The sequence below is a fragment of the Gigantopelta aegis genome, chromosome 6, assembly GCF_016097555.1.
Source record: "Gigantopelta aegis isolate Gae_Host chromosome 6, Gae_host_genome, whole genome shotgun sequence".
Lineage (NCBI taxonomy): Eukaryota > Metazoa > Mollusca > Gastropoda > Neomphalida > Peltospiridae > Gigantopelta > Gigantopelta aegis.
In genome coordinates this window covers 34376001-34391608 of record NC_054704.1, presented here as the reverse complement: position 1 = coordinate 34391608, position 15608 = coordinate 34376001, and the positions used below count along the sequence as shown (strand labels likewise).

At 39.1% G+C, this 15608-nt stretch overlaps 1 long non-coding RNA gene across 1 annotated transcript; it reads left to right on the top strand.

Annotated features, from left to right (window-relative positions):
* Positions 1-8086: 8086 nt before the first annotated feature.
* Positions 8087-10386, top strand: LOC121376029. The gene is made up of 3 exons (XR_005958386.1): positions 8087-8217; positions 8926-9058; positions 10307-10386. It is a non-coding gene; the product is annotated as an uncharacterized LOC121376029 (long non-coding RNA).
* Positions 10387-15608: the final 5222 nt, after the last annotated feature.

The following is a 15608-nucleotide window of genomic DNA, read 5'->3' as shown; positions in this document are numbered from 1 at the left end:
ACAGGCCTAATGCACGGTCGGTCTGGGATCGATCCCCGTCGGTGGATCCATTGTGTCATTTCTCATTGCAGCCAGTGCACCACGACTGGTATACCAAAGGTCGTGGTGTGTGCTATCCTGTCTGTGGGATGGTGCACATACAATATTTCTTGCTACTAATGGTACAGTATTCAGGGAAGAGCTATAAGGTTTGAAAGGGACACCTACAGTATTCAGGGAAGAGCTATAAGGTTTGAAAGGGACACCTACAGTATTCAGGGAAGAGCTATAAGGTTTGAAAGGGACACCTACAGTATTCAGGGAAGAGCTATAAGGTTTGAAAGGGACACCTACAGTATTCAGGGAAGAGCTATAAGGTTTGAAAGGGACACCTACAGTATTCAGGGAAGAGCTATAAGGTTTGAAAGGGACACCTACAGTATTCAGGGAAGAGCTATAAGGTTTGAAAGGGACACCTACAGTATTCAGGGAAGAGCTATAAGGTTTGAAAGGGACACCTACAGTATTCAGGGAAGAGCTATAAGGTTTGAAAGGGACACCTACAGTATTCAGGGAAGAGCTATAAGGTTTGAAAGGGACACCTACAGTATTCAGGGAAGAGCTACAAGGTTTGAAAGGGACACCTACAGTATTCAGGGAAGAGCTATAAGGTTTGAAAGGGACACCTACAGTATTCAGGGAAGAGCTATAAGGTTTGAAAGGGACACCTACAGTATTCAGGGAAGAGCTATAAGGTTTGAAAGGGACACCTACAGTATTCAGGGAAGAGCTATAAGGTTTGAAAGGGACACCTACAGTATTCAGGGAAGAGCTATAAGGTTTGAAAGGGACACCTACAGTATTCAGGGAAGAGCTATAAGGTTTGAAAGGGACACCTACAGTATTCAGGGAAGAGCTATAAGGTTTGAAAGGGACACCTACAGTATTCAGGGAAGAGCTATAAGGTTTGAAAGGGACACCTACAGTATTCAGGGAAGAGCTATAAAGTTTGAAAGGGACACCTACAGTATTCAGGGAAGAGCTATAAGGTTTGAAAGGGACACCTACAGTATTCAGGGAAGAGATAAAGTTTGAAAGGGACACCTACAGTATTCAGGGAAAGGGAAAGGGACACCTACAGTATTCAGGGAAGAGCTATAAGGTTTGAAAGGGACACCTACAGTATTCAGGGAAGAGCTATAAGGTTTGAAAGGGACACCTACAGTATTCAGGGAAGAGCTATAAGGTTTGAAAGGGACACCTACAGTATTCAGGGAAGAGCTATAAGGTTTGAAAGGGACACCTACAGTATTCAGGGAAGAGCTATAAGGTTTGAAAGGGACACCTACAGTATTCAGGGAAGAGCTATAAGGTTTGAAAGGGACACCTATATTATTCAGGGAAGAGCTATAAGGTTTGAAAGGGACACCTACAGTATTCAGGGAAGAGCTATAAGGTTTGAAAGGGACACCTACAGTATTCAGGGAAGAGCTATAAGGTTTGAAAGGGACACCTACAGTATTCAGGGAAGAGCTATAAGGTTTGAAAGGGACACCTACAGTATTCAGGGAAGAGCTATAAGGTTTGAAAGGGACACCTACAGTATTCAGGGAAGAGCTATAAGGTTTGAAAGGGACACCTACAGTATTCAGGGAAGAGCTATAAGGTTTGAAAGGGACACCTACAGTATTCAGGGAAGAGCTATAAGGTTTGAAAGGGACACCTACAGTATTCAGGGAAGAGCTATAAGGTTTGAAAGGGACACCTACAGTATTCAGGGAAGAGCTATAAGGTTTGAAAGGGACACCTACAGTATTCAGGGAAGAGCTATAAGGTTTGAAAGGGACACCTACAGTATTCAGGGAAGAGCTATAAGGTTTGAAAGGGACACCTACAGTATTCAGGGAAGAGCTATAAGGTTTGAAAGGGACACCTACAGTATTCAGGGAAGAGCTATAAGGTTTGAAAGGGACACCTACAGTATTCAGGGAAGAGCTATAAGGTTTGAAAGGGACACCTACAGTATTCAGGGAAGAGCTATAAGGTTTGAAAGGGACACCTACAGTATTCAGGGAAGAGCTATAAGGTTTGAAAGGGACACCTACAGTATTCAGGGAAGAGCTATAAGGTTTGAAAGGGACACCTACAGTATTCAGGGAAGAGCTATAAGGTTTGAAAGGGACACCTACAGTATTCAGGGAAGAGCTATAAGGTTTGAAAGGGACACCTACAGTATTCAGGGAAGAGCTATAAGGTTTGAAAGGGACACCTACAGTATTCAGGGAAGAGCTATAAGTTTTGAAAGGGACACCTACAGTATTCAGGGAAGAGCTATAAGGTTTGAAAGGGACACCTACAGTATTCAGGGAAGAGCTATAAGGTTTGAAAGGGACACCTACAGTATTCAGGGAAGAGCTATAAGGTTTGAAAGGGACACCTACAGTATTCAGGGAAGAGCTATAAGGTTTGAAAGGGACACCTACAGTATTCAGGGAAGAGCTATAAGGTTTGAAAGGGACACCTACAGTATTCAGGGAAGAGCTATACTGTTTGAAAGGGAAAGCCGTCTTGGTTTGAAAGGGTAACTACAGTATTCAGGGAAGAGCTATAAGGTTTACAATTCAGGGAAGACCTACAGGTATTCAGGGAAGAGCTATAAGGTTTGAAAGGGACACCTACAGTATTCAGGGAAGAGCTATAAGGTTTGAAAGGGACACCTACAGTATTCAGGGAAGAGCTATAAGGTTTGAAAGGGGCACCTACAGTATTCAGGGAAGAGCTATAAGGTTTGAAAGGGACACCTACAGTATTCAGGGAAGAGCTATACGGTTTGAAAGGGACACCTACAGTATTCAGGGAAGAGCTATAAGGTTTGAAAGGGACACCTACAGTATTCAGGGAAGAGCTATAAGGTTTGAAAGGGACACCTACAGTATTCAGGGAAGAGCTATAAGGTTTGAAAGGGACACCTACAGTATTCAGGGAAGAGCTATAAGGTTTGAAAGGGACACCTACAGTATTCAGGGAAGAGCTATAAGGTTTGAAAGGGACACCTACAGTATTCAGGGAAGAGCTATAAGGTTTGAAAGGGACACCTACAGTATTCAGGGAAGAGCTATAAGGTTTGAAAGGGACACCTACAGTATTCAGGGAAGAGCTATAAGGTTTGAAAGGGACACCTACAGTATTCAGGGAAGAGCTATAAGGTTTGAAAGGGACACCTACAGTATTCAGGGAAGAGCTATACGGTTTGAAAGGGGCACCTACAGTATTCAGGGAAGAGCTATAAGGTTTGAAAGGGACACCTACAGTATTCAGGGAAGAGCTATAAGGTTTGAAAGGGACACCTACAGTATTCAGGGAAGAGTCTATAAGGTTTGAAAGGGGCACCTACAGTATTCAGGGAAGAGCTATAAGGTTTGAAAGGGGCACCTACAGTATTCAGCGAAGAGCTATAAGGTTTGAAAGTGACAGAAAGAACACCTACAATATTCAGGGAAGATGTTCAAAGTTTAAAAAGAACACCTACAATATTCAGGGAAGATGTTCAAAGTTTACGAAGAACACCTACAGTATTCAGGGAAGATGTTCAAAGTTTAAAAAGAACACCTACAATATTCAGGGAAGATGTTCAAAGTTTAAAAAGAACACCTACAATATTCAGGGAAGATGTTCAAAGTTTAAAAAGAACACCTACAATATTCAGGGAAGAAGATGTTCAAAGTTTAAAAAGAACACCTACAATATTCAGGGAAGAAGATGTTCAAAGTTTAAAAAGAACACCTACAATATTCAGGGAAGATGTTCAAAGTTTAAAAAGAACACCTACAATATTCAGGGAAGATGTTCAAAGTTTAAAAAGAACACCTACAATATTCAGGGAAGATGTTCAAAGTTTAAAAAGAACACCTACAATATTCAGGGAAGAATGTTCAAAGTTTAAAAAGAACACCTATATCATTCAAGGAAACCCTTCAAAGTTTGAAAATGACGTCTACTGTATTCAGGGAAGTTGAAGCACGTTTAGGGGGTACCTACAATGTTTGACGTAAAAGGGGGCATATGCAGTGTTCAGTGAGGAGTGCAATGTTTAAAAAGAACATTTATTTGTTTGTTTTGTTTAACATTGATTAATTAATAATCGGCTATTGGATGTCAAACATTTGGTAATTCTGACACGTAGCCATCAGAAGAAACCCGCTACATTTTTCGTAATGCAGCAAAGGATCATTTATATGCACTTTCCCACATATAGGGGTGGGACATAGCCCAGTGGTAAAGCATTCGCTTGATTCGCGATCGGTCTGGGATCGATCCCCGTTGGTGGGTCCATTGGGATATTTCTATCTCAAGCCAGTGCACCATGACTGGTCGTGGTATGTGTTATCCTGTCTGTGTGATGTTTTTTATATAAGAGATTCCTTGCTGCTAATTGAAAAGATTAGTCCATGAAGTGTGGTCCTTAAAGGGACATTCCTGAGTTTGCTGCACTTTATTAAAATGTTATCGATTAACATAGATTTTTTAACGATTGTAATTACATATCAAATATATTTTTCTGCATAAAATATTAGTGGCTGTATATTAAAACATTTTTCTGCGTGTTTCCGATCGTTCTAATATTTGTACTAGGTTAAATTTCATTTTATTTCCTAAAATAAAAAATTTCATACGTACGAAATTATTTGAAGACAAAATCCAGTTTGGGCTTCTTACAAAAATTAAGACGACCAGAAACACATTGAATATACAGACACTGATATTCTAAACGAGAAAATATATTTAATATGTAAGTTTAATTGTAGAAATATTTTATTAGTCAGAAACATCTTACCATGCAGCGAACTCAGGAAGGTCCCTTTAACCATATGTCCGACGCCATATAACCAAAAATAAAATGTATTGAAGGAAGGAAACGTTTTATTTAACGACACTCTCAACACATTTTATTTACGGTTATATGGCGTCGGACATATGGTTAAGCACCACACAGATATTGAGAGAGGAAACCCGCTGTCGCTACTTCATGGGCTACTCTTTTCGATTAGCAGCAAGGGATCGATCCCGCCCCAAAAATGCATCGAGTGCGTCGTTAAATAAGACGTTTCCTTCTTTTCTTCCAACAGGCAGGAAAGCACATACCACGGCCTTTGACCAGTTGTGGTGCACTGGTTGGAACGAGAAAAACAACCATCATTCTATAAAACTGTTTTTTGTAAATAATTTCAGTTTGGTTTGACGTAAGAAGAAAGGTAAAGGTGTTTTGGAAATAACACAAAAATATTATTTAGAAAACAATCGGCTTAGAAATAAATAACTTGTAGTAAATTCCATAGTCTGAAAAAGGAGTTCTCTGTGGGACGGACTATAAAGTGATCGTAGCGCTAAAATCGCTTCTTAAAACGGGGCCTAAACAAAGTATTTTTACGACGCACTTCAAATTTCATAAGGGGATGCACACTTCAGCTCACACCCCAGGTCTGCACCTTCATTAGCTGGGACGCCGACAGTACGTCACTAACAACTAACCACTAGCCCAATGTGTGCCCAGGACAGCGTGCTTGAACCTTCACTAGATATAAGCATGGAAATAAATACATTAAACGAAGCACATGAGCCAAATTTATTCTACCTCATTCTCATCATCAATATTATTATTGCTGTTGTTAGTAAATATTAAGACAGAGATGAATTCTACTTTTAGAATGCACGATATTGTATTTCAGGACATCCAGCTTTCAAACATTTTACGAAGGAGCGTACCACCGAACCCCCTAGAAACGTTGCGCTAGTCAGGAACACACACACACACACACACACACACCCAATGTCTACTTGTTTCCGCCGTGCATGATTCCTATCTACGCATGTGCGGATTAATAACAGTCATTTTGATACTTAATTAAATATTACACGGTCGCAATGGATGTGTGCATCTGCATAAGATTATTAAATTTGATAAACATATGCCGCAGATACGAGGTAGAAATTATGAAATGTGATATTTATATTCATACTGATAACGAACAGGATGTTTCAGGTGTTTGTACAGTTACATCCATGCAGAAAGTCGTGGTGTCCAGCTCAGTGGGTAGAATGATCGCCTGTTGATAACAAACAGGATGTTTTTGTTTTTGTACAGTTACATCATGCAGAATACCGGCCTCGGTGGCGTCGTGGCAGGCCATCGGTCTACAGGCTGGTAGGTACTGGGTTCGGATCCCAGTCGAGGCATGGGATTTTTAATCCAGATACCGACTCCAAACCCTGAGTGAGTGCTCCGCAAGGCTCAATGGGTAGGTGTAAACCACTTGCATCGACCAGTGATCCATAACTGGTTCAACAAAGGCCATGGTTTGTGCTATCCTGCCTGTGGGAGGCGCAAATAAAAGATCCCTTGCTGCCTGTCGTAAAAGAGTAGCCTATGTGGCGACAGCGGGTTTCCTCTGAAAATATGTGTGGTCCTTAACCATATGTCTGACGCCATATAACCGTAAATAAAATGGTGTGAGAGTTCGTCTATTATAATAGGGTGTTTTATTCTTTTTTACAGTTACATCATGCAGAAAGTCGTGGTATCGTAGCCACATGGGTAGAGTGCTCGTCTGTTGATAACAAACAGGTAGAGGCCGGACGTAGCCGAGTGGTAAAGCGATCGCTTGATGCGCGGTCGGTCTAGGGTCGATCCCCGTCGGTAGGCTCATTGGGCTATTTCTCGTCACAGCCAGTGCACCACGACTGGTATATCAAAGGCCGTGATATGTGCTATCCTGTCTGTGGGATGGTACATATAAAAGATCCCTTGCTGCTAATCGAAAAGAGTAGCAGGGGATCTTTTATATACACCATCCCACAAACAGGATAGTACATACCACGGCCTTTGTTACACCAGTTGTGGAGCACTTATTGGATGTCAAACATTTGGTAATTTTGACGTATAGTCTTAGCGAGGTAACCCGCTATGTCTTTCCATTAATAGCAAAGGTGTATTTCATATGTACCACCCCACATACAGGATAGTACACACCACGGCCTTTGATCAGTTCTGATGCACTGGCTGTCACGAGAAAAATCCAATTAGTTGAATGGATCCACCGAAGTGGTTCGATCCTGTGACGCAAGCACCTCAGATGAGAAAACAACCGACTGAGCTAAATCTCGCCCCCGAAATCATAGATGAAATCCGCTACATTTGTTTACTTTAGCAGAAAGGGACCGGCCTCGGTGGCATCGTGGTTAGGCCATCGGTCTACAGGCTGGTAGGTACTGGGTTCGGATCCCAGTCGAGGCATGGGGTTTTTAATCCAGATACCGACTCCAAACCCTGAGTGAGTGCTCCGCAAGGCTCAATGGGTAGGTGTAAACCACTTGCACCAACCAGTGATCCATAACTGGTTTAACAAAGGCCATGGTTTGTGCTATCCTGCCTGTGGGAAGCGCAAGTAAAAGATCCCTTGCTGCTAATCGGAAAGAGTAGCCCATGTAGTGGCAACAGCGGGTTTCCTCTCAAAATCTGTGTGATCCTTAACCATATGTCTGACGCCATATAACCGTAAATAAAATGTGTTGAGTGCGTCGTTAAATAAAACATTTCTTTCTTTAGCAGAAAGTGATATTTGATATGCACTTCCCCAACAGACAGGACAGCACATACCACTAATATAATTGTGTTTGTTATACTTTTTAGTAAAATAGTTTTTGGGGACAACCCACATTGGGGGGGGCGGGGGGAGCAGAGACACCGACACTGTCTGTGGTCGACTGTTGGGCAAAGGAAGAAAGGGAAGGAAATGGTTAATTTAACGACGCACTCAACACATTTTATTTATGGTTATATGGCGTCGGACATATGGATAAGGACCACACAGATAATGAGGGAAGAAACCCGCTGTCGCCACTTCATGGGCTACTCTTTTCGATTACCAGCAAAGGATCTTTTATATGCACCATCCCATAGACAGGATAACACATACTACAGCCTTTGATATACCAGTCGAGGTACACTGGCTGGAGCGAGAAATAGCCAAATAAATGTGTTAGCAGCATCTTGTTACAGAGATTGTATCATAATTTATGGCTTAATTAATTTCAACAAGCTCTTGTTTATAATAATACATTGTGATATCAATATCCTGGCAGTTAACACCCATCCATTCACACATTTAAGATGCTCTTCCTATAAATGTTGAGGAAAGCATCCAGAACTTCACCATTCGTTGGCACTTGGATCGAATCACGGTAAGATTATTTATTTATTTATTTTATTATTTGTTTCGTTTATTTGTTTGTTTGTTTTTAACTTCCTTTGGTTCATGAACTACATGTGTACTAGCCTGCTCATTATACGATGACGTCAACACAGCGAGAGCAGCGATATAAATTGAAATCGAATATGGGTAATAAATAGGATATTAAACTCGCTACCATTTTGTATTATGTTTATGTCCGTCGTGAAATAAATTTCAATGTTACTAGCTAAAGGTCGTGAAAATTTAAAATTATTTCACTCGGGACATAACATGATACGAAATGGAAGCTCGTTTAATATCCCAATTCCTGCACCACTCAGAGAGGATTGCCACACCAAGTGTACTAACTCGAAACTAGCAAAGGAAAGTATATCCATACAAAGGTTTCAGTAGAGAGTCTAGCCTAAGTGTATTGCACAGTATTGGCTACTGTCTGCTGCCGCCCCAGCTTAAACTGTATCTGTCATGACTACGATTTGGATCTGGTCGAATTTAGACGAAGCGACACATCCACCCAGTCGCTATTTTATGGATGTCACAATTCTACGTTATACCGGCTCGTCGTCGTAATAAATGATACCTCCTGAAGTTGCTGCCGTTGTTAAGATGTTTCCAGCTAATAGCGCCCTACTGACGGCTAACATTGCATACTGAATATACCTTGGGAAGGAAGGAAATGTGTTGTTTTATTTTGCAGATGAAGTACACACTACTGCTCATTCTGTTGGTGGCGATCACCATCAACCACCAGACAGAGGGATGGAGGCTCAGGTGGAGGTGGCGAAAAGCCGCCGCCATAGCAAACATATTAGCCGGCAACGGCAAGCGAGGTATATCGTTATGTTCAGGTTGCACATCACCATTACAAAATCCTGTTTGGGCTTCTTACAAATATTAAGACAACCAGAAACACATTGAATATACAGACACTGATATTCTAAACAAGAAAATATATTTAATATGTAAGTTTAATCGTAGAAATATTTTAATAGTCGGAAATGCAGCAAACTCAGGAATGTCCCTTTAAGAAAAAGTATCTTTTTGTTCTACGTTTTGCTTAATTGATTCATAAATGCAAAAGTGTATTATAACGTGTATGGATACAACTACCATATACACCAATGTTCACAAATATAACACTCTTAGTTTCCGATAAATATAATTATATTGATATATTTTATTTCCAAACGCGATATATCCCTATTTTCAATTAGTATTCTACAAAACCAGACATAATAAAAATATTGCTATATCATATTGCTATATCGAGAAGACAGTAAAAAAGTTTCAGTGTATAATAATTTAGAATTGTTCTAATTGACAAAAATGGCACTTTTAAAATAAAATGGACACATTATACTGAGGTCGACGGAGGGGGGGAGGGGGGGGGACTACGCACCTCCAATCAGATGTATGCCCATGTTCTAGCATTTGTTCTATCCTACATCGCTTGCTCGTGTTAATGTCAATGATATTCGTATATAAATTAATTAATTAATTAATTAATTAATCTTAATTAGCTTTATTATCTCATTAATATAAATGATTATTGATTTATTTGTTACGACTACTGAAGTACAGGATTTTGAACGATTTCGTGCAAAATTTACCTAAGTCACCGTATATGGTCAATATCATATATTAGGAATAAATATTGTATACATTATTTTTATTCCTAATACATGATATTGTCCATACCGATTCACACGAGGGTAATAATGTCTTTATCATATAATTTCAAGCTTGATACAACGAGTTCTTGTAAACTGTACACGCAACTTTAAATTCCAATCGAGAGAGAGAGAGAGAGAGAGAGAGAGAGAGAGAGAGAGAGAGAGAGAGAGAGAGAGAGAGAGAGAGAGAGAGAGAGAGAGAGAGAGAGAGAGAGAGAGCGACCGAGACCCCACACATGCACACAGAGACCTCCACACACACACACGCATTCACCTCCATCCTACCCCAGACAGACACATCTGTGATAACTAAATGGATTCTGATTCTGTAATAACATTAGTTCGTTCAAGTATGGAATAGTATTAATATTGTTGATATTAATAATATACATTTTACTTTTCCAGCTCTTACTATCTGAATATTGAGAACTGACTGCTTATGAGACGCCATCTGTCTAGACAATAATAAAATTTGCAACACAAAATGTTGTATTTATTTTTTCTTTCTTTCTTTCAAACATAACACCAGCCTTGCCACGTGGAGACACGTTGTGAACAGCGACCTGTATCAATGTGACCCCCGTTCAAACTGGTATACCGCTAGTCATAATATATAAACACCAAGGAGCGACCTATTTAACAACGGCAGGCTTCTTTAATCACTAACCAGCCAGTGCACCATAACTGGTATATCAAAGGCCGTGGTATGTGCTACTAATGGAAAAATGTAGCGGGTTTCCTTTCTAAGACTATATTTCAAAATTAGAAATGTTTGACATCCAATAGCCGATGATTAATAAATGGACCCACTGACGGGGATCGATTATACAACGAATGCGCATCAAGCGAGCGCTATACCACTGGGCTACGTCCCGCCCACTCACTCGAACAAAGCCCTAAATTTGTATAATCTGTTAACTCTGTCAGACAGGCCAATTATACGAGGTGGAGAGAACAAAGTTGTGATTGAGGTGCCATGCCCCCACCACCGCCCCCCCCCCCCCCCCCCCCCCCCGGCGCCAATCCTCACCCCATCTAGCTAGGTGAATGCGCCTGTTTTGGATCGATCCCCGTTCCAGTCAGTGCACCACGACTTGTATATCAAAGGCCGTGGTGGGTGCTATCCTGTCTGTGGGATGGTGCTTATAAAAGATACCTTGCTGCTAATAGAAAAGAGTAGCCCATGAAGTGGGGACAACGGGTTTCCTCTCTTAATATTTGTGTTGTCCTTAACCAGATGTTCGACGCCATATAACCGTAAAATCAAATGCGCTGAGTGCGTCATTAAATAAAACATTTCCTTCCTTTTCCCCCGTGCCTACCAGTGGCCCACGTCTTGTGTATGGTCGTGGTATGTGCTGTCCTATTTGTGGGGAAGTGCACATAAAATATAATTTGCTGTTAAAGGGACATTCCTGAGTTTGCTCCATTGTGAGGTGTTTCCGATTAATAAAATATTTCTACGATTAAACTTACATATTAAATATATTTTCCTGTTTAGAATATCAGTGTCTGTATATTCAATGTGTTTCTGGTCGTCTTAACATTTCTAAGAAACCCAAACTGGATTTTGTCTTCAAATAATTTCGTACGTACGAAAAAACAATATTTTAGGAAATAAAACGAAATTTAACGATCAGAAACACGTTTAATATACAGCCACTAATATTTTATGCAGAAAAATATATTTGATATGTAATTACAATCGTTAAAAGTCTCTGTTAGTCGATAACATCTTAAAAAGTGCAGCAAACTCAGGAGTGTCCCTTTAACGGAAAGTCAGGAAGGATGTATCGTTTTGGGCCCCGTTCCAAAAAAGGACATTAGCGAAGGTTACTTGTAGTTAGTTTAGGTGAGTTTTACGACTAGCACGCGAAAAGTTTACAGCCGGATACACAAAGCAACCTTAAGATAGTCGTAAGTAACTCTGTACTGCCTTGAATTGTAATACCTGCCTTGAATTGTAATAAAAACTGCCTTGAATTGTAATACTGACTTGAATTGTAATAAAAACTGCCGTGAATAGTAATAAACTAGCTGACTTGAATTGTATGAAAGAATTGCCCTGATTTGTAATAACCAGAGCTGCCTTGAATTGTAATAAGATACCGATTTGAATTGTAATAACACAAAAAAATGGAAAGGAACCTGTGCTTAACGACACCGAACCGCATTTCTTCAATTTGAGGTTGTTGAGTTTATTGTATTTAAGACGATCAGTACTGCCATATAGGCTTCTCCTTTCGACTATCGGCGAATACGTTTGTGGACCCACTGGGCTATTTGTCATTCCAGTCAGTGCACCACAACTGGCATGGTTTGTATTATCGTGTCTATGTGATGGTGCATATAAACGATCCCTTGCCGTTAATCGCTAAGAGTAGCACAAGGAGTGGAGGCAGCAAGTTTTCTATCTTAGTATCTTTGTTGCCCTTAACCATGTCGGGGGTGGATCTAGCTCTGTCGATAGAGCGCTCGGTCGAGGTGCGTCGGTCACAGGATCAAATCCGCTTGGTGGAACGGTTTTCTCATATTGGGCTTCCTGCCGTCCCAGCCAGTGCCCCACGACTGGTATACCAAAGGCCGTGGTATGTACTGTCCTGTCTATGGATATCACTTGCTACTAATGGACAAATGTAGCGGGTTTCCTTTGACTATGTGTCATAATGACCAAATGTTGTCGGGATAAGTTTGTTGTAATTTGTGTATATATGCATGTATGTATGTATGTATGTATGTATGTGGGGGTGACAAGATTTAAGGGTACGTAATGTTACCCTCAGTACCCTGTGTTAAAAACCCTGACATTGTCCCCTTCCAACCCCATTACAAAAGAGGAAAAGGCATTGCAAATATTCCAGACTTTTTGCAAGGTCAGAAGACTTCAGCAGCATCATGCCGTGTAGATATGGCAACATTAGATATATTTCGATTTTTTAAAATTACCAGCTGCCGCCATTCTGGAATTGTTTGATTTACAATACCTGAGCACATTTTAAATTACGGCTGTTTGGTGTCTAACATATGGTTGTGACACTTGGTCTAGATAGTGACGGAAGAAATATGCAACCATTACATTAGATATTTCTACCGGAAAACAGCAAATAATCTTTATATGCACAGACATAATATTAACTAGCATGGTATTTAATATATAACAAGTATGGTTACTGGTTGGGACGAGAAAAATCTTGTGAGTCCACTGAGGAGGCTTGATCACATGACCCAAAAGCACCTCGATTGATCGCTCTACGACTAGGCTAGATATAACCCATAAAACAGCTGAGGTTATTCTCAAATGGTCAATTCCGCTATTGTGTGCTCCACGGCTGGTATATCAAAGTTGTGGTATACGCTATTTGTGAGTGCGAGTAATAAGCCTATTTGCTGATATTCGAAAGGAGAAGCCTATGTGGCAATAATTATTGTCTTAAATACATAAAACTCAACAGCCTCAAATTAAAGAAATGCGGTGCGTGTCGTTGAAGCACACGTTCCACCAACACATACTGACACTTTAACAAATGAAAAACACGTAATTTTAGAGTAATAAAAAAACATGATTATTCCTGCTACCTGGGAGCAGCCATTTTGTTTCGTTTTTGTGACTCCGGTGGTATAGCTTGCGGCGAAGTGACGTCAGCTCCGTCCACAAAAAAACTCATTACGAGTTAAAAAAAAACATTATTTAATTTTTAACTTTCAGTAGTAACACGTTTATTGTTCCAGTGTACTGTGGCGGCGAAACAAATAATTTTAATGAAAGATTTTAACTTTAAAATATAACACAAATGCTTAGATGCACAGACTTGCGTGCCACCAGTGTATTGGTACAAAAACAATCTCTGTAAAATGAATACTCTTTAAAACCAGAGTTTTTACTTCCCATGGGTGTCTGATTCAGAGCGGTTTCACTGCATTGAAATTAATGTATTTATAACGTTCTGACTGAATTAATAATTAACTATTTTTAAATGTTAAGCTTCTAAATAACACACATAAACATATATATTTCCCATTGTAAGATCAATTTTAATACACAAAATATTTAACAATCACCTGATTCATTGTAAATATGTACATCAATAAAATAACACATGTACAACATAGAGATGTCACATAATCTATTCATTTCAATACATTATTTGCATATACAAGTATTTATATAATCAAATGACACATTAATTATCACAGTCTTCTATTTTCTTCTTTGAAGAAATGTTATTTAAAACAAATTACATGGCAAAATATACTAGAACATAAACAGGATAGCTCAGAAACAAGTTGGTGAGAAAAGAATAAATAATTTTTTGATTAAAATTTCTCATGCACATTTTTGGTTAAAGGTGCAGACCCTAGTTTCAACCCATAAAAATAGACTCTAAGTTTGGTTACGTTACAAACCTGTAACACATTTTGATAACGTTACAAGAGAGTGAAACATGAGTCTGTGAAGCTGAAACGGTGAAATACCATTCAAAATAGACTGAAACTCGACTCCATATCCGTTACTTCTCAGACGCATGTGCATTTTTAAAAATATAAAAAATGATGGCCTCAAAACCTAGGGTTGTATGAAATTAGATAATCTAAAAAATAAAACATAAGTAATGTTTGATTTCTGTGATCATAAATGGCTTTAATAGTGAAAATATGCCTTAGTGTTTAAAACTAGGGTTTCTCTTTAACTCATTAAAATTTTCCCTTGTAGAAAAATAAAAGATATATCAAAAAGGTTAATACCATCGAATTAGTTTAAATATTTAAATTCAAATAATATGTCCCATTTTAAAATAAACTTATTTCTTTGGTATCTAACCATATAAATATGTTGATACAAATGAAAGTTTTCTCAAGACAGCTTCTTGTCTTCTGTTTCCAAAAAGCCAGATGACATATTATGTTAAAGCTTGGATGACTATCATCACCCTCTTAACTTGGAATGTGTTAGAGAATGATCAGGTATACTAAACTTGGACGAAAGTACATGTTCAACATGTTCAATCATGAAAACAGAACAGTGCGTAGTTGTTGTTGGGTTTGTTTTTTGGGGGTTTTTTTAAGATGTTAGTCAGCTTTTCCTCTAAACACTAATAAATCACTGATTACATGATTTTTTATGGGGGGTTTATGTTGTTATTATCTACACTCTGAAAAATGTAAACAGTTTCAAGCAATTCTGAATAAAGACTAATAATAAGAAGGAATGATACCATGTAAAATGCTTTAATTCGTTAATAAAATGTGTCTCAAATGACAGTATTAATACTGTTAATAATTGTGACTACTTTTCTTTAGTTCATAACTAATATTTATCCTGCAAACAACTTTTCTATTTACAGAATATGATGACGAATAAAGCAAAGTCATATCCTGCTACTAGCAGGTTATGACTTTTGACGTCACTCATATGACGTCACACGATAGCTACATTACAAAATCGTTCATTTGACCTCTAGGTCATCGTACAATGTGGCTGAAATAATAGCTTTTCCACTTAATTTTTATGACCTGCAGGATAAAGATAATAACTAGTTAATGACGTCGGATATCTGTTTTATCCTCTTCAGGGCGAATGAGAAATTCCGCTCGGCAGAGCCTCACAGAATTTCCCATTCTTACCGTCACAGGATAAAGTCAAGAGAATAAAAGTTATAGATTTGCGTCCGAACAATTTTAAAAACACATGAGGCTTTTTTTTATTTTT